We start from the raw sequence: 24,953 nt of genomic DNA, 5'->3' as shown, positions 1-24,953 counted from the left end.
ACAAAAAATATTTTTGGCCATTTTTGGCATTTTTTGGCGAAAAAGCCAAAAAAATCGTATAATTAGTGAGAAACCCTCCCCGAAATTATTTCAAAATATCTCATTTTTCGGGGAAATCTATCGATTGGAGCAATATAAAAAAAAACCCTACGAACAAAAGTTGTAGTTACGCCACTGACGGCAAAATTACAATGATTTGCTGCATCGCTTTTTTTTCCATGCTGGCACGAAAGCAAGAGAGAGAGAGAGAGAGAGATAGAGAGAGAAAACTCGCGGTCATCTTGTAGATATGATGGCAACGGCAAAATCAACAGCAGCCACAGCAACAACAAAATTTTCAAGTCATTTGATTGTGTTAGAGAAGGAAAAATTGGAACAAATTATGTTCAACTGAGATGGCATCGATTCAATTTCCATCAAATGCCATATTGCTAGTGACATATTTTTCCAATGCCTACTGGCAACAATTTTCGCAGCATAGCGCGAGCCAATTTAGTCTTTGGGTTAGAATTTTTGTCGGTCGGTCAGCTCTCTCTTCCTCTTACTCTCTCGCTCTCACTCTGTCGTTTTCGTTTTCTGATTGCATTTCCGTTTTGCCTCTTGACACGTATGGGAACAGAGAGCACCAATCTCTTATTATATACTTCGATTTGAAGTGAAAGAGGTATTTTTCCATGTATGGTCTTTAATTTTTGCGCGGTTTTTCCTTTTGTCAAAGCGTCATTTGCACTTCGTCGTCATCATCATCAGTTTTGTTGTTGTTGCTATTGTTGAATAAATAGCTTAATGGGATTTTGCTATCATCATTTGTATTGTGCATACACAAAAACTGTTTTCATTTCGAATGAAGCCATTTAAGCGAAAACAAATTAAAAGCATATTTATTTGTTTCAAAATTGAATCACTTGAGCTTCAACTGTGTCGCATTCGCAATAGTTTTTGTGTTTCACGTCACAATTGCACAAATGAAATAGCGAGAGAGCGATGAATAAAAGAAAAATAGAGAGTGAAATAAAGGGAGAGGGAAGACCGGGTGAGTGTGGGTAAAATAGCCTCTAACAAAGGTAAATAAAGCAATCGTTTAACGTGTGCATTTCATCTCTACTCACACATATACAAACACACAAATGAATCGTCGCTGTCGTTCCGTTCTCACCAAAAGTATTGTCCCACATTAAATATTTACCGTTACGATTGACCATTCGTGCCCGCAAACCAAATCTTGCAGTGCAAATATAAACACACACTCGCACACACATTTTATATTTGCACTCAGTTGCCATTAGATTGCTTCGTCTGTAAGCGAGCATATATATTTGATTCATGGGACTTGCCTTTGTGAAGTGCAATGAGGTCAATAAATATTATTTTTTTGTCCCGCGCATTGGACGACCGGGGCTCAAAGCAAATCCTCTTGGAACATCATCATAATAGTCGATTCCCATCAGATCATTATTAAACACTTAACCGGCTTGATGCTTGCAAATTGCACCATTTTCTTCATTCAATTGGAATTGGCAACCTCATGTGCTGAAGCAAACAATCACCACCACCACCACCACCACACAAAATCAATATTTCGCTGCCTACCCACGTCACACTTCCATTCGATCTTCCTCTCTTGCTCTTTCTTCTTCTCTCTAACGCTCTTCCTCTCATTCGTCCATTCTCTGTGCATGTATGATATATATGCGCCAAATGCCTGTATCATTGATGCATGTTTCAAACCATCTCGTATGTTATTTTCCTCAAGTAGCCATTTTCGACAGCATTATTCCAATGTTGACGATTGGCAACGTGGTGAATTTGGGCGGCATCACATATTCAGGTGAAAATGCAACCGACTATTCACAAAATGGCCACAATTCGAATTCATTCAAGTGTTTATTCATTCACGCAATGAATAAGAATCTCAACGATGTGTTCGTATTTCTTTTTATTCTCCACTCTCGACATATAAATAAAGCAACCACCCACTTCAAAAGTCTTTTTCTATGGCACGGAAATGATAAGAAACACACATTTGATATCATTCACAGCCATTGGAATGCATAGTATAAAGCTTCCGCCCCGAAACGTCATCATTTTTGGTGAGTGAGAGAGTGAGAGAAAAATGTATGGCAAACGATGGTGTTATCATTTTGGGCCAACCGGTGTGCATGTAACCAACAAATTTTGCGGTTATGCAATATGCGCCATATAATAAATGACTTTGACTTCATAAGCGAATATTTTTGTTTTTTTTTTTTCTCTCAATGACGAAATACGAAGCTCTGCTCTGTTCCGTGAAGCGACCCAACTTTATCGAAACGATGAAACATATGAACGCGGTTTTATTGATGGTAATAAAAATGCATTTACAAATGTAAACATTGTAAATTGGCTGTAGTGGTTTTGAAATACGGTGGCCAATATTACGTAAACCAACATTATCTTTATGGCAACGCAAATAGAATTCCACATTTCTTCTGGTGTGAACATTTTGGTCTGTTTTTTCTTAAGCAAATTTCATTTGCACCGTCAAAATTGCGATATTCGGAAAATGTTGATGTTTTCGTTCGGTGATTAAATTGAAATGTAAAAAAAAATTGCCACAACAATCGATTTCTATTTTTATGTGAATCGACCGCAACCATGAGAACAAAAACAGATTCATCAACCTTCAACGAATCAATGAACTACTTCATGCTTGATCATGCGGAAGTTTTGAACATTTCAAATGATTTTAAGGGAAATTTTGTATCTGTGCTGTGAAACGAATTGTGTTCCACAAGACGTGCGAAACTTCGTGCCAGAAAAAAAAGAACTGGTGTCTTCCGAAGAACAAAGTCTTTCCTTTTTTTCTTCAAACAAAGTCTTCCACTTTTTTTTTTATTCAAATGAAATCTGACGAGAGTATTGCAACTGCAGTTCTTCCGAACATTTTCAACGGGAAAAAAGTTGAACGAGTGGGTCTTTTTTCTCGTCTTATTTCAATATTTTCGAGCAGAAGAATAATGATTTTTCAAACTTTTTAAATTCAAAGATGATTCTACTTCAACTATTACACCGGCAAGATTTTCTCGCACATAATATTTAAAGAAAGATGATTTTACTTAGCTCTGACTAGTTTTCAAATCAAAACAAATTCCATACTTTTTCTTGGAAAATGGAAAGAAAAATGTTGTGGAAAAGAGTAAAAGCTTGCGGAATTATCTCATATTATGGTTTTACTTATAAAAAGGTTGGTCTTAACCAACAAGAAGCGTTGCCAGTGTTTGAGAAGGGAGAGAGTGAATGAGCGAGAGATAGCGAGAAAAAGTGTGAAAGAAAAACAGAAAGAGAGAGAAATAGACGGTGAAAGAGAGTTAAAATGTCTGAGAGAGATTGAGAGGTGAGTACACAATTTTACCATGCAAAAGAAATTGAGAAAACAATTGCATGCTGCTTCTACGCTTAGTTTTTCGAAGTAAGTATATTGAACAACTTGATATTGTGTATTTATATTAAAAATTCTTCAAATAATTCTCCAAAAATATTGATAAATTTTTGGAAACGCCATACATTTTATATACATTATCTGCTTGGGAATTATATTTATTTATTTTCTTTTATTGTTGATATTTGGGCTCTGCAAAGCTTAGGCTTCATCCACGATTTGTTATTCAAAGAAATATTTCGAGAAATAGTGTGTGTCAACACTTGTTTGGTTTTTCATACGATTTTGAAGTCATCGAATATTGTCACCCGTTCACATATTCGATGAACTTGCTACACCAAGTGTTAGTATAGTTCATTGCTGATGTTTTCCAATCCACCATACGTATTTATACTATATTGTATTTATATGTGTGTGTACATGAAAATATCGAAGTTGTCAAAAATCGAATCGTTTTCCTCGTTCTTTCAAAACTAAACCACGCCGATTTCACAAAAGGAATTTTCATTTCAATTGATATCCATAAATTGACACCCATAGAACAAAATAACAACTTATGAGCTCTTTACCCATAACTAGGACGGAAAAAAACTTAGAGAAAAAAAGAGTTAAATAAAGTGGCGAGCAAAAGTGATACAACTCAGCATTGAGTGGAAAAGACGTTTTTTTTTGCATTTGCTCGCTACTGGAAATAGATAACGATTAGATGTCTTTGGCATTATTGTAAAAAATAAAAAGAACTACAAATATGCTGAAGACACCTAGTCCCTATCTCTTTCCAGTAGTGAGGACGATTTAAAATAACCGAAGAAAAAACGATAGACCAAATCTATTTTGAAATGGCTCTCTGAGTTCCATCACATGGAATGATACGTGTGACACACGTTATTATATGTAGCAAGTGCTCGGCGCACTGAGAACGAAGTTCCGTGTAAAAATATGCCGTCACACGTATCATTCCATGTGATGGAACTCAGAGAGGGGTATGTTCATTAAAAAAAGTGGTTTTAATTTATTAATAACGTGTTTCGGTTGTTCAATTTGTGTGTTTGGTGTTGGTTGTGCCTGATGCCAACCAATTCTTGACCTCGAGACCAAAGCGTATCAAATGAAATCAATTGAAAATCTCTCTTGAGTTCATAATATCACTGGCTGATTGGAACACATTGGGGCCTTGTGTATGTATGCTAAATGTCATATAGTCAAAATAACGAGTCGATCGGAATCGAACAAAACATTTATTCGATAAAATGGAACACATGTTGTACACGACGACAAAGGGCATCTCGTATCAAACGGATACAAACAACCGCATCGTTCATATAATGAGTGAAAAAACGGGAGATCTGAAATCAAGTTGACCCAATTATTTGATATTATTGTTCCCTTCGTTCGTTTCAACACAGTAAAATAGTTCAATTTTTTTTTTCAACACAATTGAAATGTGGCCACTTTAGCCGAAAAAATGGATTCCTTTCGATTCGGATGCAATGCAATGCTTCGACGTGCAACGAATCCAAAGAATGTACATGCATTTTTTTAAACGGAGCACAAAACAAATGCATTTTCCATTGGAAGAAATGACTTTGTTTTTGCACAAAAACGAATTTTTCTTCCACAGAAACGAATTCTTTTTACCATGCAGAAATTTAATGCAGTTGCAAATAACTCGGACGTTTGCTGATGTACAAAAAATTACACACAGTAATTGAACTTTTAGAATATGTGCATTTTTAAATGTTACAAGAAAAATACAATTCTCGAGTGAATCAGTTAGAACGCTTCATTCTTGCGGGTTTTCATTTTGTATGTTAGAATTTTTTTTGTCGATATACGTTCATTTTTCTTTCCGGTCGGTCACAAGATAATTCGACGTAATCAGCGCCGTATCCAGAATTTTTTTTTGGAGGGTGCAAAATCGATTTTTTTTTTGTTCATTTTTTTCTTTATGGTGCAACAAAAATTTGGTTGCACCTTTGAAATTTTTGGAGGGTGCAATGCACCCATTGCACAGGCCTGGATACGGCGCTGGACGTAATTAAACACTGTTTAACTACTTGATAAAAATCGATTCAAAATTAAAATTGAAAGCTGAAGATTCAATTTCAAGCATCGTTTTACACGCCAAGTGTGTTTCAATTGCAATTGCATTCGGTGATGGCATCCAACGAATCAATAATGCGATCGAATTTTTATCAACACTCATGTACGGGTTCAAAAGCAAAACTCATGTGGAATGCAATCGAAATCGGTGACCAATCAATACAATGACAAAATGAGGATAAAAGATCGAGAGAAAAAAAAAATCCAAAATCTGTTGAAATATCGTGCACATGAGAGACAACGTGTCAAGTTAACGCTGTCCACGTGTCACACAACGGGAAAGATGTTAAAAAGTGTTTAAAAAGGCATCAAGTTCCAGTTGTAAATAATAAAAATGAGTCAAAGTTTGTTTCAAACATGAATCGTTCAGTTGAAAAGCGGTAAAAACAATTGATCTGGCCTGAGTCGATGGTATAGTTTGCCATATTTTAGTGATGTATGTGCACGCGGTAGCTGCATATGAGCGGTCAATTTTATCGCGTCGTTCTCAATGTGGAGAGAGAAAGTATATCCATATTTTTACCGTTACATGAAACGTACATTGTAAATGTAAAAGGTACTAACTTTGTTTTTTTTTCTTCATGGGAGTCCAAAACTTTGGATTTTTTAATTCCAAAACAGATTCTGTTTTTATGTTTAATTATTATCTGTGACTAACTACAAATTTAGATTAAAACGTAATTACCAATACGATACTTGAAAATTTTCATTTCCACATATTATGATGTATTATGTTGAGTATTGGTTATTGTGGTAGCATTGAATTTAATACAGAAGTTTAGCTGATTTTTTGATTTTTGGTGACCTGAACTTTATTGTACTCTGTATGCTATCTGCCTAATCCATCCATACATTGCGATGTAGTACATTTTATGTAACGGCTCAATTATAGTTTGTTATGCAATAACAAACTAGGCCCAAAATGAGTCTTTTCGTAGGTTCTAAAAGACTCTACGCGTAGCGAAGCGAGGTGAACTTTATTATTTTTTTACTCTGTCGTGCCATCGTTGTCGTCATTCGCTCCTCATTCATAGCTCGTTTTTCAATTGCATTCCAATAAAAATAGCGTCCATATTATCCCGACGTGAATGTAATCGTTTCACACGTTGGACCGTGTGCAAATGCTTGTTAGTGACCACATAGTGGCATATCGTTCGTTTCAGGTCGTGGCTATTAAATTAATTAACTTTTGAGCTTGTTTCATAGAACTGATGCATCAGCAATGACACAGAAAAAAAGCGACGAGCCTAAATTAAAAGGAGCTGGCGCGAATAAATAGAGGGAGAGAGAGTGAGAGACAGCGGGGAAAAAAAGTTATTACCGCCGCACTGAAAAAGCTTCGTTCAACAAAGGGCACAACATATGAAAACAGAAGGAGAGAGAGAGAGAGAGAGAGAGAGAGAGAAAACGAGAGCGGAAAAACAGAATTTGTGTGATTGCATATCAAGTGGGCTGCTATTGTGCGGCATCGTAAATTTGAACAGCGGAAAAAATGGAATATGCACGCTATTTTTCCAAACCGTTCAACGCAATTTCTCTTCGTCTTCAATTTTTTTTTATAATAACAACAAATCGGATTGTAATGGTAATTTTTTAACCTACATTTGCATACACACACACACACAACTGAATTTTCACTCTGCGAGAGATCACTCCGTTCGTTTGGCATGAAATTTCTTCGTGGTTTTTTTTTCTTTTTTGGTTCGCCTTCGCCTCGCTCCAACCATGGATGCTTAAACACAAACTCTCAACGAAGAAGCGCACGTCAGTGAGCGAAGAAGAGGCATCGCCTTCGAGACCCAAATAAAATCGAATGCAATGCTCAGCACCATTTTGAGTGAGTGTTTAAAGCAAAATAGATGACAAGCTTTTGGAAATGTGAGTCAAGTCAAGGGAACAAAAAATGAAATATGGAAATTGAACGCATGACACAGATGTTCGACAGTCCACAAGGTGTATGTATGTATGTGTGTGTGTGTGTGTGTGCCCCGGTTTAGGAAAAAGCAGATAAAATAGCTAGAACTTTAAAAGCCACCAAACAAGCTGGTTTAGTAAAAACGAGGTTTATTTCAATAAAAAAAAAGGGAAGGAGAAATGCATATTTTAAACCATTTTTGACTTTCTGCCAAGCTTTGATGTACATTCGAAACCACAACGGTTTAATTTTCAAACAACAGTTTTCAATGCTTCTCCTTATTTTTTTTGGCATTTTTTTCTGTATTTGAGAGGTTTCTCGGCAGCGCCGTAGCCAGAAAAAAAAATTGGAGGGTGTAAAATCGAAATTTTTCTTTTGTTGCACCTTTGAAACCCGATTTTGTTGCACCTTTGAAATTTTTGGAGGGTGCAATGCACCCATTGCGCCGGCCTGGCTACGGCGCTGTTTCTCGGTGTATTTGACACATTTTAATGGGAAAAATGCACATATAACCAATATCAGATCAAATTTGTTTCTTTCTTGTTAAAGAAAGTCAAATAGTTTCTAATTGAATCTAATCGATGGCTTAACTGTGAGTCCATCAAAAGCTTTTTCTCAGTGTCAAGGAGTGATGGATAATAAAACACTCACGAATACTGAGTGCGCAATAGTTTTGTGTATTTACGGTGAATAAAATATTAATTTTATTGCTATTTCAAACTGAAAAATCATCAAAGGGATTAATTTGGTCTTAATTGATCCTTTATACATCTTTAGAATTTAAAAGAAATGGCCTCAGATGATTTTTTTTTCAAAATTTTCTCTCGGCTGAATCAAGAAAAGAGCTTTTTGGTATCATATTTCATGTACTAGAGCCATTTTCTTCAAGTTTTTTTTTATTTCGTTTTCTCTTGTATTGTGTGAAAAATGTGAAATAATACTCGATGAGAGGCATCAATTTCGGTCACTTTCTATTGCATCCCAAATGAAATAATTTGCTATGTCTTTAAATAGACAATATTGAGTCTAGTGAAATGGTTCTGGTGGATCAAAATCAATTTCCGAAAGCGTTCATTACGATATTTTGAACTAGTGCCATTCACTCATCTCATCGGAACGGTGTCATTTGGCCCATATTGGCCTAGATGTATGCAGCCATTTCCAATTATTCGATGAAATTAAACTTTGGCAATGGATAATAGTGCATGTGAAGTGTGAGTATGAACCACTTCACTTAATTGACGAATTTCAATTGAATTGTGGATCACGGTGTGATGTGTTTTTTTCTAAACCCTCCAAGCATACCATGGCTTTCGTATCAGCTCTTACAGTTTCTATAAGCCCATTCTCACATAATCTTTCATACTTCATGTCCGTGCTCTCCCATTTGCCACATTTAAATCCCGTTTACGTGACAGCCACTCTCTTTCCTCTTCCCATTTTCCCTCGTTCTCTTTCGTTCCCTCGGTCGTTCATCTCGCTCTATCGTTCCTCTCGTTCACACTTCATTTCGAGTTGTATGGAATGTACGTGCATGTAAAAAGTGTTGACCTGTTAATCAATTTTCATCACTTACCGCTTGATTAAAAATCAATTTCTAATATTTCGTACGCGTGCCCACCCACCATTAGCCCGAATCTATCATTTTTCGCATATGAACCGGTGCGCGTTGTGTGGGACACACACAAAAAAGGGTATACGTATAATGATGCTATTTCGTGTGTGTGTGTGTGTGTTCGATACGTTCGTTTGGCCAAGGACTCATTGATGCACACATACACACACTTCCAAACGCAAAACTAATTTTTGATTGAAATATTGATGCAGAAAATGTGTTCACGCGCTCATGTTCAATGACAACAAAACGCAACGGAACGCAAGTGAACTAGAGCAAAAAAAAGAAGCTTGGTTGGCTCGTATTCTCTCCCTGTTTAACATTCTCTTGTCATTTGAGTCGTTAGCAATTTAGCGGCGTGGGATACACACACACACACACATACATAATGGCATGCACGGGAACCATTCAGATCGTGGAATCAAATTGAAGAGCACATACAATACACGGTACAATGATTGAACGAAAGCAACAACAGAAAAATATGATAGAAACGAGCGAAAGCTGGCGAGCAAGCGAATGACATCAATGCGATGACACAGTGAAATTATTCAACGAAACAAATTTCCAATTGAATTCGCATCGAAAATCTATAGACGAAACACACTAGCCTCTTTGTGCCTTTTGCGTGCGTGTGTCTCTCGCTCTTTTTCTCTCCCGTTCTTGTTCGCTCTCACACTAAAATCATCCGGTCGTCACGCAAACTAATATTCCGAATGTTTTGTCGTTGTGTGTCAGCCGAGCCAAGCTTTTCTGCTGTAACTCGTCGAAAATATAGGTATATGCCGTGTGTGTTTCCGTTTTTAATATATGAATTCGAGAGAAAAGTAGTTGGTTATGGGTTGAGGGGGATGGAGGCAATGGGGAGGTCGACGATGACGACGACAACGTCGAGGAGGAGGAGGATTGGTATTATCGGTATTGGTGTGGTGTGGTGGCGCGTGTTGCGAACACGAGAACACGAGAGCGAATGGGAAGGCGAGCTGCACACAAAGTGTGAGTAAACGAGAGAGAGAGAGAGAGAGAGAGAGAGAGATGGTGCGGATGAAGACAGAATAAAAAAGCACACACGGTTTGCGTGTGTGTTATACTTTGGCTATAGTCCGATCAAATAATCCAAAACAGCATAAAATTACGTTGATGGGTGAAAAACGGAGCATTGACATACAAGGAAAAGGCGTTCATCTATATAATGTGTGCAATGCTCTCGTTGATTGACATTTGCATCATCATATTCGTTTGGCTAACGTGTGTGTCGGAATCGAAGCGAAAGATGTGAAAACGGAGCGCAAGTTAGTCTATTGAGTGAGAGCCAAGCTCGTTTGTGGAATGTGCGCGTGTGTGCGTGCGTGCATGTGTATGTGTGTAGGTATGTTGGAATGCGGTGAGAAAATATGTCTTGCTGTTACTCTGTAAATGTGCGTGCGTTCGCCCGTTTGTATATTTTTTTTCTTCCTATCCTGGCTAACTTCCAAAAATCAATTCGAACTGGATCTATTCATCTTTATTTTTTTTTCGATAGATAGAATATGTTTTTGCCGTACGTGTGAGTATAGCTGAATTTTGTTTTTTGTCAGTCATTCATTCAACACAACCACCGGCAATGCTTGGATTTCCGACGAAATACACCTTTTTTCTGTCCCACTATGTCATATTCCATGCATTACATCGATGATATTTATACATTTCATGGATATTCTTATAAATGCGATGTGTATTCATCCAGCATAGAAAATCGATCCCTCTCTTATCCACACACACACACACACACTCACGCACACACGCACCGTAGCTCTCTTTATCACACGTGTACTGTTTTTGGTTTCAGTGTCTCTCTTTTTTATTGCTTCACAAAGACGATGACGACGGTGACGGATGCTTTGCTTTTGCCCTTGTTTCGATTCCTTCCCGTTTTCAATGTGACTCGATTTCGAAGATTGCCGTTCTTTTCTGTTTTTTTTTTCCTTTTTGCTCCCCCACTTTGGTGTGTTTTCAGTGGCGCTTTCTTCAGTTTACTCTATCCCCCTCTCTCGAGTTTTCTTTCTCTCTTGCTCTCTCTCTCTCTCTCTTTTTCTCACAGTCTCTCACGCACACACTTCATTACGGATTGTATTGTTACTGTTGATGTTGCTGTTGTTGGCGGCCGTTCTTCAGCTGTGACTGGTACTGTTCATCATACACATATATACGATGTACAGATTGTACACACATATGTTACAATCAAATCGTGCCACTCGAAAAAAAAAGTTATTCAAATGAACGGGAAAAAAAGCATCAGCAGCAGAGACGAAATTCTGTTGCTTTGAATCGTAATGCCATAGGATTTTTAGGTTTTTACATGAAATATGTTAACACATACACAAACAAAATTCGTAGTCTTTTTTTCCTACTCGGTAAAAATTGGAATACAAACATGCTTTCTTGGTCGCTTAAACATGTTTTTTTTTCTGACATTCTGTGACTCTTTGCCTCCTCGTTCATTTTCCCGAGATTCCATGCTCGCTTTTTTTTCTTTCTGCTGTTGGTCGTGTATCAAAAAGTCGAAAATCTAATTTCAAAAAGTGCTCTATAATCGAATCAAAAAAGATTGCTATGGTTTGATACCATTTTGTCGCTGTCTCTCTCTCTCTCTCTTTTTCGTTGTCTGTCAACAAAACAATCGAATTCCATTCACCACACGCATTGGCAAAGCATAGTTTGGGCCAATGTGCATTAATCGAAACAAGTATTCAATCCACGCAACTTATGCGCAATGCTCATCACACATTATTCGGTTGTTTGGCATTTATTGTACAGTGTCCATTTGATAATGTCTCTCTGCCTCGCTCTCTTTCTCTCTTGTGTTATTCGGTTTGCGCACGGTTTTTTGGCTTTAAATGTTGACTTTTATTCTGTGTACACTGTACACTGCCGTAGCGTCCCGAATACGCGATGGTTGGTTTAGTCGATTCAAGAACTTTATCAATTTTTATTACGCACATTTCGGGCACATTTATTGTATCTATAACAGCAGACATCAATTCCTTTCTTTTGATATTTTACTAAATTTGACTATACTGAAAAAAAAAAATCGAAAAATCAACCCTCAAAATTGGGTAAACCGTCATGGCACAATTACGGCACATAAGTTATTTCGACAGCATATTTCGCGCACAGTTTTTTTTAGCCCTGTTACGACGAAATATCTTCAAGTTGAAATTTTTTAACTATGCATACGAATCGAATTAGACACTCATCACCTGAATGAATTCAAAGTGTATGAGAATGACATTAACGGCAATAGCACGTGATAGTCGCCGCCTCACTTTCATTGTATGACACGCGCGCGCACGTATGTACATACATCTTTGAAGAATTAAGTTATACATCTCGCCACTGCCATCACCGGTACTAGTAATAAACAGCCATAACACTTTCCTTTGTTCATTCCTGTACATACGAATCGAATGTGTGGTGGTTTCTCATGGGAAACACCAAAAACCAAATCCCAAACATTCGTGATTTTCATCGGTGTATTTGAATGGACGGCAGATCATCAAATTTTTATCATTGTAATCGAGAAAAGTTAACTCCGTGATTTGAGTACAGTCTGTATGGACATGTTGGGACAAACAAAAACGTACGTAACGTTTTTGAAGTGATAGGATTTTTAGACGAAGATTTACAAGAATACACACTATACGAAGCGTCAAAAAATCTAATGGAAAAACGATGGCAAAGTCTCACCCTTTGGGGAAGAGAGAAAGCGAGAGTAGTAGAAACGTATGCAGTGATCAAAAGCAGGTTGAAATAGAGAAACAAAGCGAGTGTACAAAGGACGAAAATGAAAACGGAAAGACAAAGTGAACGTGAGTGGTGCGCAATCAGCGATTCAATTTAATATTCGGATGGTTCGATAGTCAGGCGGTTCTCTGTCTCTCTATCTTATGGTGGCCACATGAAAGTGCCATTTTGTTGTGTATCATTTCGAAAGTTCGTCGGCTGTTCCCTTGAGAAAGTGACAAACTGCCACATACACGAATTTTTGGCCATCGTATCATGTGCACTTACTGCTTTCGCCACACGGTACGACAACGACCACGACCACGACACACAAAAAGCAACAAAAACTACGTACGCACTATTTAGAATTTTTTTTTGTGCTTTTGGCTTGCTTTCAATTGAATTTTACTTCATTCGCTCTCCTTGCGCTGCTGCTCGTCATCGCCGTCGTCGTGGTTGTTGTTGTTGCGTTTTTCTTTATGTTTCATTCGTATGATGATTATTGCTATTTGGTATTGTTTTAGAGCTGGGCGGATTTATTTGTTTCGTGCATTGGGCTCTCTGGTAAACGTGTGTGCCAGGCGCGCGTACTACGTTCGTATCGCTTGAGAGATTTCTATTTTACTTTTTTTTATTATTAGCCCCCGCGTATTTAAGTGAAGTCAGTGAGGACGCGCGGCGGTGGAGAGAGACCAACCAACGGTTCCCCCATTCTCCTGCCTCCGACCACTATATTTTACATATTATATATAGAGTATGAATTGAAGTGGTTTTTGCTTTATTTATGAGATCCCTTCATGTGATTTTCCCAGTGAATATTCATGATTATCATGCACTCATTTCACTCCATTTTCCGTTCCGACTCTCTTCGTTCCATTCTACCTCTCCACTACTCAATTTTTTTTTTGCTTTCTCTCTCTCGCTCGCTCGCTTGCTCGCTCGATCTATATCGAGAGAGAAAAATAGACGAAGAGGGAAAAAAATCAACAATACACATTTCCATATATGATCTACCTGTGGGGGTGATTCATATACGTGTGTGTGTATGAAGCTTATAATTGCATTCACAACAGGCCGTTTATTGTGACTAATACACAATGATTTCAGGTCATTTGTATGTTGTTTTACAATTGTTAATTCATTATAGTCGCTTGCCCTAGCCATAATGTTGCCAGGAAACAAACGCCATATACATATATATTTCCATGCGATACACACATTTATATATATATATATGTATGAAGAGTGAATACATACACGTCAGACCAACCGAACCGAAAGCTTTTCGATTCCGGTGGCTAAACGACAAACAGTCATTATCGTGCCACATAAACTGTGAATGAGAGTTATGAGATATTTTAAATTCAAAATAGCAAAAATTAAAAGCCAACAGGAATGAGCTGAAGCGAGAGCGAGCTAAAGTCGAACGGGGGAAGAGAAGAGAGATGAATGACCCGTATAACTACATAAAATGATTCAATAATTGTATTTAGCATTCTAAATTGGGCTTAACCTCATCGAGTCTGCATCATTGCACCACAAAATTGCTGCCATAAAAAAATCGCTTCAGTTGTTTGTTTAACGAGTTGTCCCCATTGCTGTTGCTGATTTAGAATCATCCATTCACCCGTCGTCCCATTCCATCTGTCGTGCCTCTCTTCACCAACCACTCGTTTGCTCATCATTCAGACTGGTGAAAAAGCGTTATTTTTGCGATTGACAGAAATATAATGTTGACCATTCTCATTCGACCCATAAAATTTCCGCGACTACATCATTTTTCCTCAATCACTCTCGCTCTCTTTTTCTTTCGTTTGCTCTCTCTTCTTAACTCGCTCTATCTCTCTTTCCCTATTCCCCCATGCTCTCCTCGTTCTATGTACGTGTTTGCATGTGTACCGATTCAGTTGTTAAATCTCAATGAAACATTTTTTTTACTGTTGTTCTCTAAGTCAACAAAATCTGATTCAGGATTGTATTACACACATTCTATCAACAAGATACAACAATAACAACATCCAAATGCTGCAACATTGCAATAGATTTTGCGAAATGCAAACGCGTTTTCAAACATTGAAAAATAAACGCTGCATGAAATAAAAACACATGAATATCCACCCAAAATAATCGATCGGGAGTAACAGAGCAAAAAAAAAACACGAAAAAAAGTGTGTGAGAGAGAGAGAGAGAGAGAATCAACAACGACCGAGAACGGAATCGAAAACAAACAACCAAGCGAAAAACCAACAACAAGTTTCTAAACATCGAGTAAAACGTGTGAATAAAAACGTAAGAAGAATCTTTGATTCGCCGGAATGCGATCGATCGCAGCGAAAACATTGACAATTTGCACGGTAATCGTGTTTGGCTGCCCTTAGGCAACGATTTTGAATGAATTGATTTGTAGTTTGGTTACGAATTGCCGAATTGTAAGCTGCTTGGGCACTAGTTTTGCTCGATTTCCACAGGTGCAGCCGCGAGCTGCGGCAAATTTGAAAATTCATTCATACCGTCATACTAAAGATTCTTTCGAATCGCGCTGTCGTTGATCCGTGTGAATGTAAGTTTCTGTTATTTATTTTTTTCTTCTCTTCTCACTCTTTCTCTCTCCTTTTTTCTGTTTCTCATGATTCTCGTTCTTTTTTTCGGGTATATACAAGTATGTGTTTGTATGTTGATTTTGTGTTTTTCCTCAAAATCAATAAAATCAAATAAATTCGTCGTCGTTGTCGCGTTGTTCGTGTGTTACTACGGTTCTTCTTGCTATCGCTACAACGACTAGCTGGCTGAAATTATGATTATTTCATCGTTTGGCAATCCCCAGATTTGAAATTTTCAAATTTTCTGATCGTTTTGAAATATTTTGATTCACGTGAATTCTTAAGATTTTGAATTTGAGTTTGAAATGAAAAAAATGTAACGTTTCGTGTGCATTTTAAGTGTTGAAACTGGAATTTCGGTGTGAACAATTCGGTTCACTGAACATTTCCATTTTTGAGATTTTTTGTTGTGTGAACTTGTTCCAAAAATTCACCTTTTACGTTTAAAATGTCAAAAATGTCATTTTTGTTGAAATGACCATATTCATCGAAAGAGCATAAAATCAATTCGACACAAATGGTCGACAGACGAGAGAGAGAGAGAGTGCGAAAAAGGGAAAGGGGATAGAAAAAACGAAATAACTTGACACACAAAACGCGCCATCCCATTCGATGGCGGGAATAAAAGCTTTGGATTTTGACACTTCAGCACAAAACGGCAATTGAACGAACAACATTTTTTTTCGCTCTATTCTTTCCTACCTCCCTCGCTCTGTATGTGTTTCTCTCCGTTAAAACACGAAAAGCTGATAGCATTAAAATGCCTGGCACTCTTCTTTTTCGCTGTTATTTTCTCCCTTCTTCATCACACAGCCGTCACAATAGCGAGAGGCGAGAGCAAGGAGCTAGAGGCAAAGACACGAAAAATTATCACCCGAACAAAACTGAGCAATTTTCGCGCACACACACACACACAATGTGTGTTTTTTCTCTGTCTCACTCTCGTCTTCGCTCTCTGTCGTTTCTCGTTGTTGTTAGTGGTTGGCTTTTGTTTCTTTCGGAAGGGAGAGAGAGCAACAAAAACAACGAGTAGCAGCAGCTCAAAAGTTGAAAATCAACCAGTAAATCGAAATAGAAACAGATAATGAGAGCCGAGCCAAATTCGGGAAAAAAGGCCAAAAGAGTCGCTCTTCGAAATATCTATCATAGAAAAGTTGATAAATTATCAGCATCGATTCTATCGCTGCGAGCAAACCGATTTCTATCGCATTCAGTTCGACCTAACCGAATTTTGTTGTGCTTTCGTTAGATTTTTTTTTTAGCAAACACACGCACACACAAATGATTCGCTCTCTTCGATTCTCGCTTCGCTTGCTCTCAATTGCTTCTAATAATGTTTTTTAGTTCAGTTCTTTATATTATTTCGCTTTGTCGCTCGCTTTTCTAATCCATTGCTTGTTTTTGTTGTTCATGTCGTTTTTTTACTCTCTCTCTCTCTCTCTCTCTCTCTCTCACTCTCTCTCTCTTTCTCTCTCTCTCTCTCTCTATCTCTTGATTGATATTGTAGTTTTTGGATTTTTGAAAACAAAAATTTTCGGATTAGATTTTATGTTGTTGTTTTTTCTTGCTGTAACATAAACAAGCTTTACACACCATAGCTATCGCATTTTTTTATTCTTTCGTTCAGCTGTCGTCTTCCTCTTTAAACCTTGCCTCACTCGCTGTGTATGTGTATGTTTTCCTATTTCTCTCGTTCTCGCTCTCGCTCTTGCTTCGGAACTCTTTCAAAATCGACACTTAATCACTTCAACATTATACACGATTATTTTCCGTGTGCTCGAATTGTTCAATCGTTTTTTTTTTCTTTCCTTCTTTCGTTCCTTCGTTCTCTCTTCGGAATTCTGATAGTCTGCGTTGTATTCGATGTGCTTTTGCTGTTTTCGCGTTTTTTTCTTCTTTCTTTTTGATTTGCTTGCAATTTTTCGCTTCTGTTTCACATTCAATTTTTTCTTTTGCTTCGTTTCGTTCCGTTTTCGTGTAAAACATACAAACACCAATTTGCCTTCGCTGCCTCGATATTTTCTTTTCGGATTTTCGGATAATATCAAATATATCAAACACGAGAAAGAAAAACGAGAACGGAGACAATTTTTTGAACACAAAAACAGTAATAGAACCAACCGAAAATTGTTTGACTTTGTTTTTTCTTCTTCTTCTTCTTCTTCTTCTTGGGTTTCAACTTTTATTTCTATTATTTCGAGAGAAACCGAACAAAAAAATAAACTAGATGATAAAAACTAGAGTTAAATCGAGAAAAAGATAAAAATGTTTTTTTTCTTCTTTTTTACTTCACTTCTTTTTCACTTTACAATACAATTATAACACGCGCGTAACACATTAAACGAGCAATGTCTGTTTTCGTTTTCAGTTCTCGCACTCTTGTGAATGTAAAGTTTGTTCTTAGTTTTTCTCGCACACAAATGTGTGTGGTGAGAGCGCTTCTCTGTCTCTCATTCTAACGTGTTGCAATTGTATGTGTGAGTGTGTTTTCTTCGTTCCGTTTCGTTTCGTTCGTTCTACTCGCAATCTATCTCATTCTCTCTCTATTAGTTCATTTTCTCTTTTTTTTCTCGCTTTTCATCGATGTTCTTGTTGTGATTTTTCTCCTGTTTTCGTTGCTCGGTGTTCTCTGTGTGCGCGCTTTACATTTTGTTTCACATCTTTACAGTTGTGAGAGGGCCCACCGTATTTTCATTCCGTGTATACGTCCTCGATTGTGTCAATGTATACACACACAATTTATGTTTAGCTGCTCCTAAGCAGCGATTCAATGGCCGCACATGTATGCATTGATGCGTATTGGTATTGGTGAAAATGCTTTTACTTTGCTCCAAATGCGACTCTGTCTCACTCGAACGCCCATTTTCCACCAACTTGACATTTCGTTCATCGCTTTTTCATTCGTTGCATTGCGCGTGAGCGAGCTGTTCGTGTTGCTATTTGACAAAAGAAAACGAAAAAGAAAAAGAAAACGTGCACACACATACGACACAAACACATCATTTTCTCGTGTGTGCCTATGAAGCGCACATTTTCGCTCGTGTTGTATTCCGTGTATCGGTGTCGCGAAGCACACACGAGTCAACGGTTTCATTTTCCATCTCTATATTTTTGCGTTTATGAAGCGGGTGAGCGAGCGAGATGAAGCAAGTACAGGAGTGCGATAGAAAGAGCAAGAAAGAGAGGAGGAACGATTATTTTTCCTTCGTTTTCCTTTTGCTTTTCGGTGTGGATTTTCATTTCGAATTCGGTTTGAATTGGATAGAAAGCGCTGACGCTTTATTGTCGCGCTTCTTGTTTTGCTATCGCAGCACACAGTTGAAAATGATGACTACGACGACGACGACGATGTCGACAATACAAAGGCAAATCAATTGACTATCGACATACGTTTGATTTTATTTTATTTTTTTTTCCTCTTTTTTATGGTGATGCTGATTAAATCCAACAACTCATGACGTACCTCCGGTTCACCGTATATTCCAATTGAAAATTGTGATCCATGTTTTTCCATTCTTTGTATTCATAATTGACAAAGGAATTACAATTTATTGGGTTGAAAATGATCGAAATGGATATGGAAAATGGCACAATTCGCCCTACATTACTATGTATTCAATGGATATATGGGAACAAATGAATTGAATGGTATAGAGAGGACGAGGTAGAGGGAGAGCGTATTGACGAGCTAGAGGGAGAAAAGGAGAGAGAAAGTGGGAGATGGATTTATAGCTACAGCTAGAGTTGAAATTGTGGAGCAGAACATGAGGATGAGAATGAGCGAGCGCATCGAACAATGGGACGCTTTTCCAAGCACGGGGGGGGCACCCACAGAAACAATGCGCATATTGAATTTGCAAATTAAGGTTCCTCCAACACATTTCGGCAACGAGAGAAGAAGAAAAAGACGACGACAACGACGACGACGACGTCGACGACGATGTCGAGAAAGAAAAAACCACACGAAGAAAACGGAACCGTTCGTCACAATTTGCATATTCAAATTTTTCGGTCTTTGTGTGTGCGGGACAGAGTGAGCTGTACGCTATTTCGGTGTGATTGGGCGACTATTTTGGAGTATAACATTCGGTATGTATCGAAATGGTACAACAAGTTTTTCATTGTTTTTTTCTGTGCTGGAAAAAAAACATGGCCGAAGTGGGCGAGAGTGAGAGGGAGAGATTGTGTGTGTGTGTGTGTGTGTACGCCAAATATTCCGAATAGAAAAAGTGAATACATATTCCAGCACAGAGCACACAGCGAAAATGTTTTGCAGTGAATAGAGTGAATCGAGTCGGCCGAGGCGCAGCCAAAAAACCATATTCCGAGTCCGGGGCTTTTTCGGCGGAGGACATTTTAGATGTCAAAACAGCGAAATAATAATAATAACAACAACGAAAAACAGGCAAACTTCGATTTTAATTCGCAATCTCGAATTCAATACCCACATTTTTCAGACTCTCCGGCCTAGTTTACCGAATGAAAATGTTCAATCGAAACGTAGCCAACACACACACACACACACACATACACACGTGTGCCATTGTCAACCAAAAGCATTTCGACTGGATTTTTTGTTTGCTTTCGCTCGCTTCCGTCAATAGTGTAGCTAAAACGAATTTGGAGGATGAACAAAAACAACAACATTATATTTAAAAACAAAATAAACCAAATCAACAACAAAGTGTGGAGAATGAGGAGTCAATTTTTTTTTCCCTTAGAAGAGTTCATGGTGCTTGTAGTTCAGCGTGTTTTACAAATGAGAGCAGAAAAAAAATTCCATTATTTCGAAAGCGAAACGGCAGTATTCGAAGGGCAAAACACTTATCGAATGGTGCTACTAAATGCTTTCGCGTTCTACAACACATTGCCTCACACGCACACAGACACAGTAACATTTGGTTGTGTTAGCACAGACACAGAAATAAGGGGAGAGTATTTCACGCTCTCTCTCTCTCTCTCTCTCTTACTCTTTTGCTCATAGTCTCTCCCTCTCTCTCTCTATCTCTCTCTCTCTCTCTCTCTCTCTCTCTATCTCTCTCTCTCTATCTCTCTATAGCGCGTTTCTTGTAAACATGTGCATTTCACACGAAAATTTTCCCAGTTTACTGCTGCAGTACATTTGCTTGGTGAAAGTGCTGCCGTTGGTGCTGCTACTTGCTGCACATATATTTACACAGAACCATCCATACACTTTTCCACTATAGACCGTGGATGTTTGGCACCATGAAACTGGAATACACAATTACACACGTTATCTTTAGCTTGAACAACCGAATTCGCTTCACAAACTATGTCATTCTATATGTATGGGTGCGCTAACGGTACACATCACATTCACCCACGATAAACCACAACATATACGACAAACACCGATACATCAAACACTCTTAGACCGGCTAATGGAATTGACTTTCGCGCTTTTCAACGAATGCAACGGAATCATATCTTTTTTTCGTTTCCTCTGTTCATTTTGTCAGTTGTTCGCCCCAATTTTCTTAACCCGAACAACAACAAAAACTCATGGGCTTGCGTCGAAACTTTTTTTTTTTATTTCAATTTGAGATTTTGAACCACTTTCAGCTAATATTTTCTGATAAATTTGAAATCTATGTGATCAATTGATGGAATATCGATATTTTTCTCTTGAATGAGTCGTAATTCTTTCAATTAGGGACCAAAATTGAACAATTCAACAAAAAAATCAGAAAAACGTATCTTCGAACAGTCAGAAAATTCAATTTAGAAAGCAATCCCGAATGAAAATGACGAAAAAAGAAAATCCAAAAAGATCTCTTCCAAAACCAACTGTTTCTTTATTTTGCTCGAAAATAAGAAAAAAAATCCTTCGTGAAGAAACGAAATGAACGACTCAGCGCCGTACCGTGAAAACAACTATAAACTGTTTCAATGTACAATGTGCTTTTGAAACTTAAATACAAAGTACGTCCAAATCGAAGGCTGCGGTGGAACGAAAACTGAATGAATCGATTGAACTTCAAGTGGAAAAAGCCCAAAAAGATACTCAATAAGCTTCAATACGATGTGTACTTAAAATACGAGCCATTTCAAATGTGAACTACGTGCAAAACTGATGCGATAGATGCCGACACACATTTTCCCCCATAAAGTTTTCATTCGTCGCATCGAAAACACTTGATCAAATAGAGTAAATTATGTTTGTCAAATCGCAGTTACTCTATAATCCATAATCAAAACTATACTATTTAGAACTTTATAAAAGTGAATATTATTTCACTGATTACTTGAATATTGTAATACAGTTGATACCAACGTAAGTACTTATCAGCAAACAATTGCAGTTACTTCATCAATTGGTGGTTTTATTTGCCACCCGATAGCTAATACGAATGAAACAAAGCCTTATCTATGACAATAACGACTTGTAAATCAAACAACCTAGATTAAAACAGAGAACCTCCGAAACGATGTCGGTATCAAAATTGTACCGAAAGAAGCGCCGCATGTCCATAACAACAGATCAGACTCTATACAACACATATACAGACGAATCCCCACTCTTCCTACAGTTGCGACCGATGTGTGCTGTGGCTGAATGCTATTGCATCGCTGTTATTGCGAGTGTATATTGGTCAACAAACGTTTGGTTTTGGTTCTCAATTATAAGAATTCAAATACTTTACACTCGCACACACAAAACAACACGCTCAAAACATGTAAACACAAATACGGTGTCTGTATGAAAAACTGCGTTTCATTTTTCTGAATATTTTGTGTTGGTGCGTCGTACGAAAATTGTTAGATGCTGCAATATGACTTGTTGCCTTTTTGACACAACCGTGAGCAGTGAGCATCACTGTGAGCAATGGCAATACAAATAAATAACTATTCATTCCAATCCGTATTGGCCATCCATCACTCAAGCGTTGGTGATAGCGTATTACGCACGCTCATTTAAGTGCGAAAGGGACAATTGTTTGTTTTCATAAAAATGCGATTTTCCCCTCAAAAATGTCCGCTCTTTTCCATCATCAACAACAACAACAACAACAACAACAACAAGCGTTTAAAGACCATTCACTCAAATCACATTTAACAGAATCTAAATGCCGTCTTCGAGGTCTACCTCTACCTCTCGGACCATTCGCTTCAGCATTCAAAATTAACTTAGGTAAACTAATTTTACCATGTGTACTGATTTTATCAGTACTATACTGATTTTTGGCCAATTTTTTTCGTTCGATACTGATTTTTTAATCTTCGTACTGATTTTATACTGATTTTTGAAATTTTGCACAGAAATACTTGACTTTTGGCAGAAAAATTCATGTTTCTGTTAAAGAAAATTGTCAAAAAAAGCTCAGAAAAGCACGAGACGCAATTATCCCGAGACACGTCATACAAAACATAAGAAAATTGAAAGAGAACTTTTACAATTTATCTTACGTGTTTTCGGAAAATTTAGTTTTTTCTTTGCTTTCATGCTTTTCTTTGAGCTCGTATTTATATTCCTGAGAATTTGGTATAGCTGCAAAATAGTTGGACAGATTAAAAAAAAATCAGAAGTTCTATGTACGAGTGAAACGAGAACATCAATGACATTGGAAACATTTTCGATCACGTTATATATTTCTTATTATTATTTTTTATTCTATATATAAAACAAAACGTAACATCCAAAAATTTTCACACCAAATCGAATATGTGTTCTATTTCCCTGGTACTTCCGCTCCTAGAACGTATTTTCGCTAGAGTGAACAAAATTAGAAGAAAACGAAAGTTTGCGTCTTGATACATAAATACTTTAAGGTCAACAAATAGTTGAATTCGTTGGTTTTAAGCGCTTTTTTTATTGTAAACTCATTACATCAATGAAATTTTGATATTTGCTTGGGTTTAAGCGTTTTTCGGCATATACTGATTTTTATACTGATTTTCTGAACAGCATACTAATTTTTTGGCCAAAGATGGTAAGCACCCGTGTGAAAAAATAGTAACTGAGCAGTCAGTTAACTAATTTGGGACAAAAATGACTTACTTTGATTGACATTTCAGTACAAAGTGTAGTGTAAGTCTATCATAGTTAACTGAAATCATTTGAAGTTACAAGTCAATCTAAGTTGCTTCATTTGGGACCAAGTGATTTTCTTAGAACAAAAATATAAATTCAATCAACTAAAGTCAACTGAAGTTATAGTCAGTCAGTCATTTCTTTTTCACACGGGCAAGTACTGATTTTTCAGCAAAATGACATGGTAACATTAAGGTAAACGGGACTCGTTCATACGCTGTACATGATCCTCGCGAATTCTCTCATTCCTTATTCTATTCTCCTACTGGTCTCTACGCGACACTCCAGAAATCATACGCAACACTTTCATATCAGACACCTCAAGATCATGAATTAAGTTATTGGAATCGACCCAGCTCTCACTTCCATACAAGACAGTTGGTCTGAAGATTGGCCGGTGAATCATCACTTTGAGACTTTGTCTCTTCACTCAATTCACGCTTATTAAACACATGCGATCTAAGTTGTGCAACTACCTTATTACCATTCACTCTACGATGTTCAAATTCTTTGTTGAATTTTCCATCTTCGGAGAAAACACATCCCAGATATTTAAACTCTGACACTTGTTCAAGCACACTACCATTCAAAACGCAATTAATTGTCTCTCGACCATTACCAACATGCATAACTTGTGTCTTTGAGCTACTAATTGTCATGCCAAAGTTTTTACAAGCCCCTTCTAGGTCACTGATACTGTTTTGCAATTCTTGCTCAGAACTGCCAAACAGGACCAGATCATCTGCATACGCTAAAGCAGAAATAATATTACCACCCAAAGTTACGTTACCCCTCAGCTTGGCTGATTTAATTATTTTATCCATATAAACATAAAACAAAAGCGGTGAAATTGTACAACCCTGTCTAAGAGCATTGCGCACCTCAAACCAATCGCTCAGTTCTCCATCCACACGCACAGCAGCTTTACTACATGCATACAAACTCTTAATTGCACTCATTAATGACCCATTTACTCCGTACTCACTCAAAACCGACCACAACTTAGATCTTGGAATACAATCATAGGCTTTCTGCAAACACCGTACAACACATCCTCTCACACATGGACACTTTAAATGCGGGATGTTAGGGGACCTAAAAACAAACAAAACTGCATACTACGATTTCTCCGTTGACGTGGTAATAAAAAGAAAAATATCGACCTATCAAATATTTTGTGTGGGCTAGGATATTTAGACTTTTATATCATCATGTTTTGGTCATTAACTCAACTATTAATGACGTTATTGACTTGAAATCTTTTTTCATTTCATAGAAAAGAGTCAGAAAAACAAATTCCGTTGAAAAAATATGCCAAAAAATCATCTTTGGCTGGTTTTTTTGACCAAAATATCAAAAAAAGGCCATTTTTACTAGTTTTTCTTACCAAAACGCGCACGGTTTTTCATTTTTCCTGATTATTGTGCTACCAAAACTGTAGCCAGAGATGAAAAAAATATTTTTCCATCAAATACTAACCCAAAATA

General features: G+C 37.5%; 1 protein-coding gene across 3 annotated transcripts in view; it reads right to left on the bottom strand.

Annotated features, from left to right (window-relative positions):
• The window catches only part of LOC129574287 (regulator of G-protein signaling 17), a 43,339-nt gene extending 25,561 nt beyond the window's left edge, over window positions 1-17,778 (bottom strand). For 2 of the 3 annotated variants that reach the window (XM_055456078.1, XM_055456079.1), the window contains exon 1: window positions 17,007-17,778. The gene's annotated coding sequence lies outside the window, so the exon portion shown is untranslated. The remainder of the gene's footprint in view (window positions 1-17,006) is intronic. The other variant, XM_055456077.1, reaches the window with a different exon arrangement.
• Window positions 17,779-24,953: the final 7,175 nt, after the last annotated feature.

This window comes from Sitodiplosis mosellana, unplaced genomic scaffold (genome assembly GCF_009176505.1).
Source record: "Sitodiplosis mosellana isolate CC-2019 unplaced genomic scaffold, AAFC_SMos_1.0 Smas_scaffold_6162, whole genome shotgun sequence".
In the NCBI taxonomy this organism is placed as follows: domain Eukaryota; kingdom Metazoa; phylum Arthropoda; class Insecta; order Diptera; family Cecidomyiidae; genus Sitodiplosis; species Sitodiplosis mosellana.
Note: the sequence above shows the minus strand (reverse complement) of the source record. Positions and strands in the feature narration are given on the sequence as shown.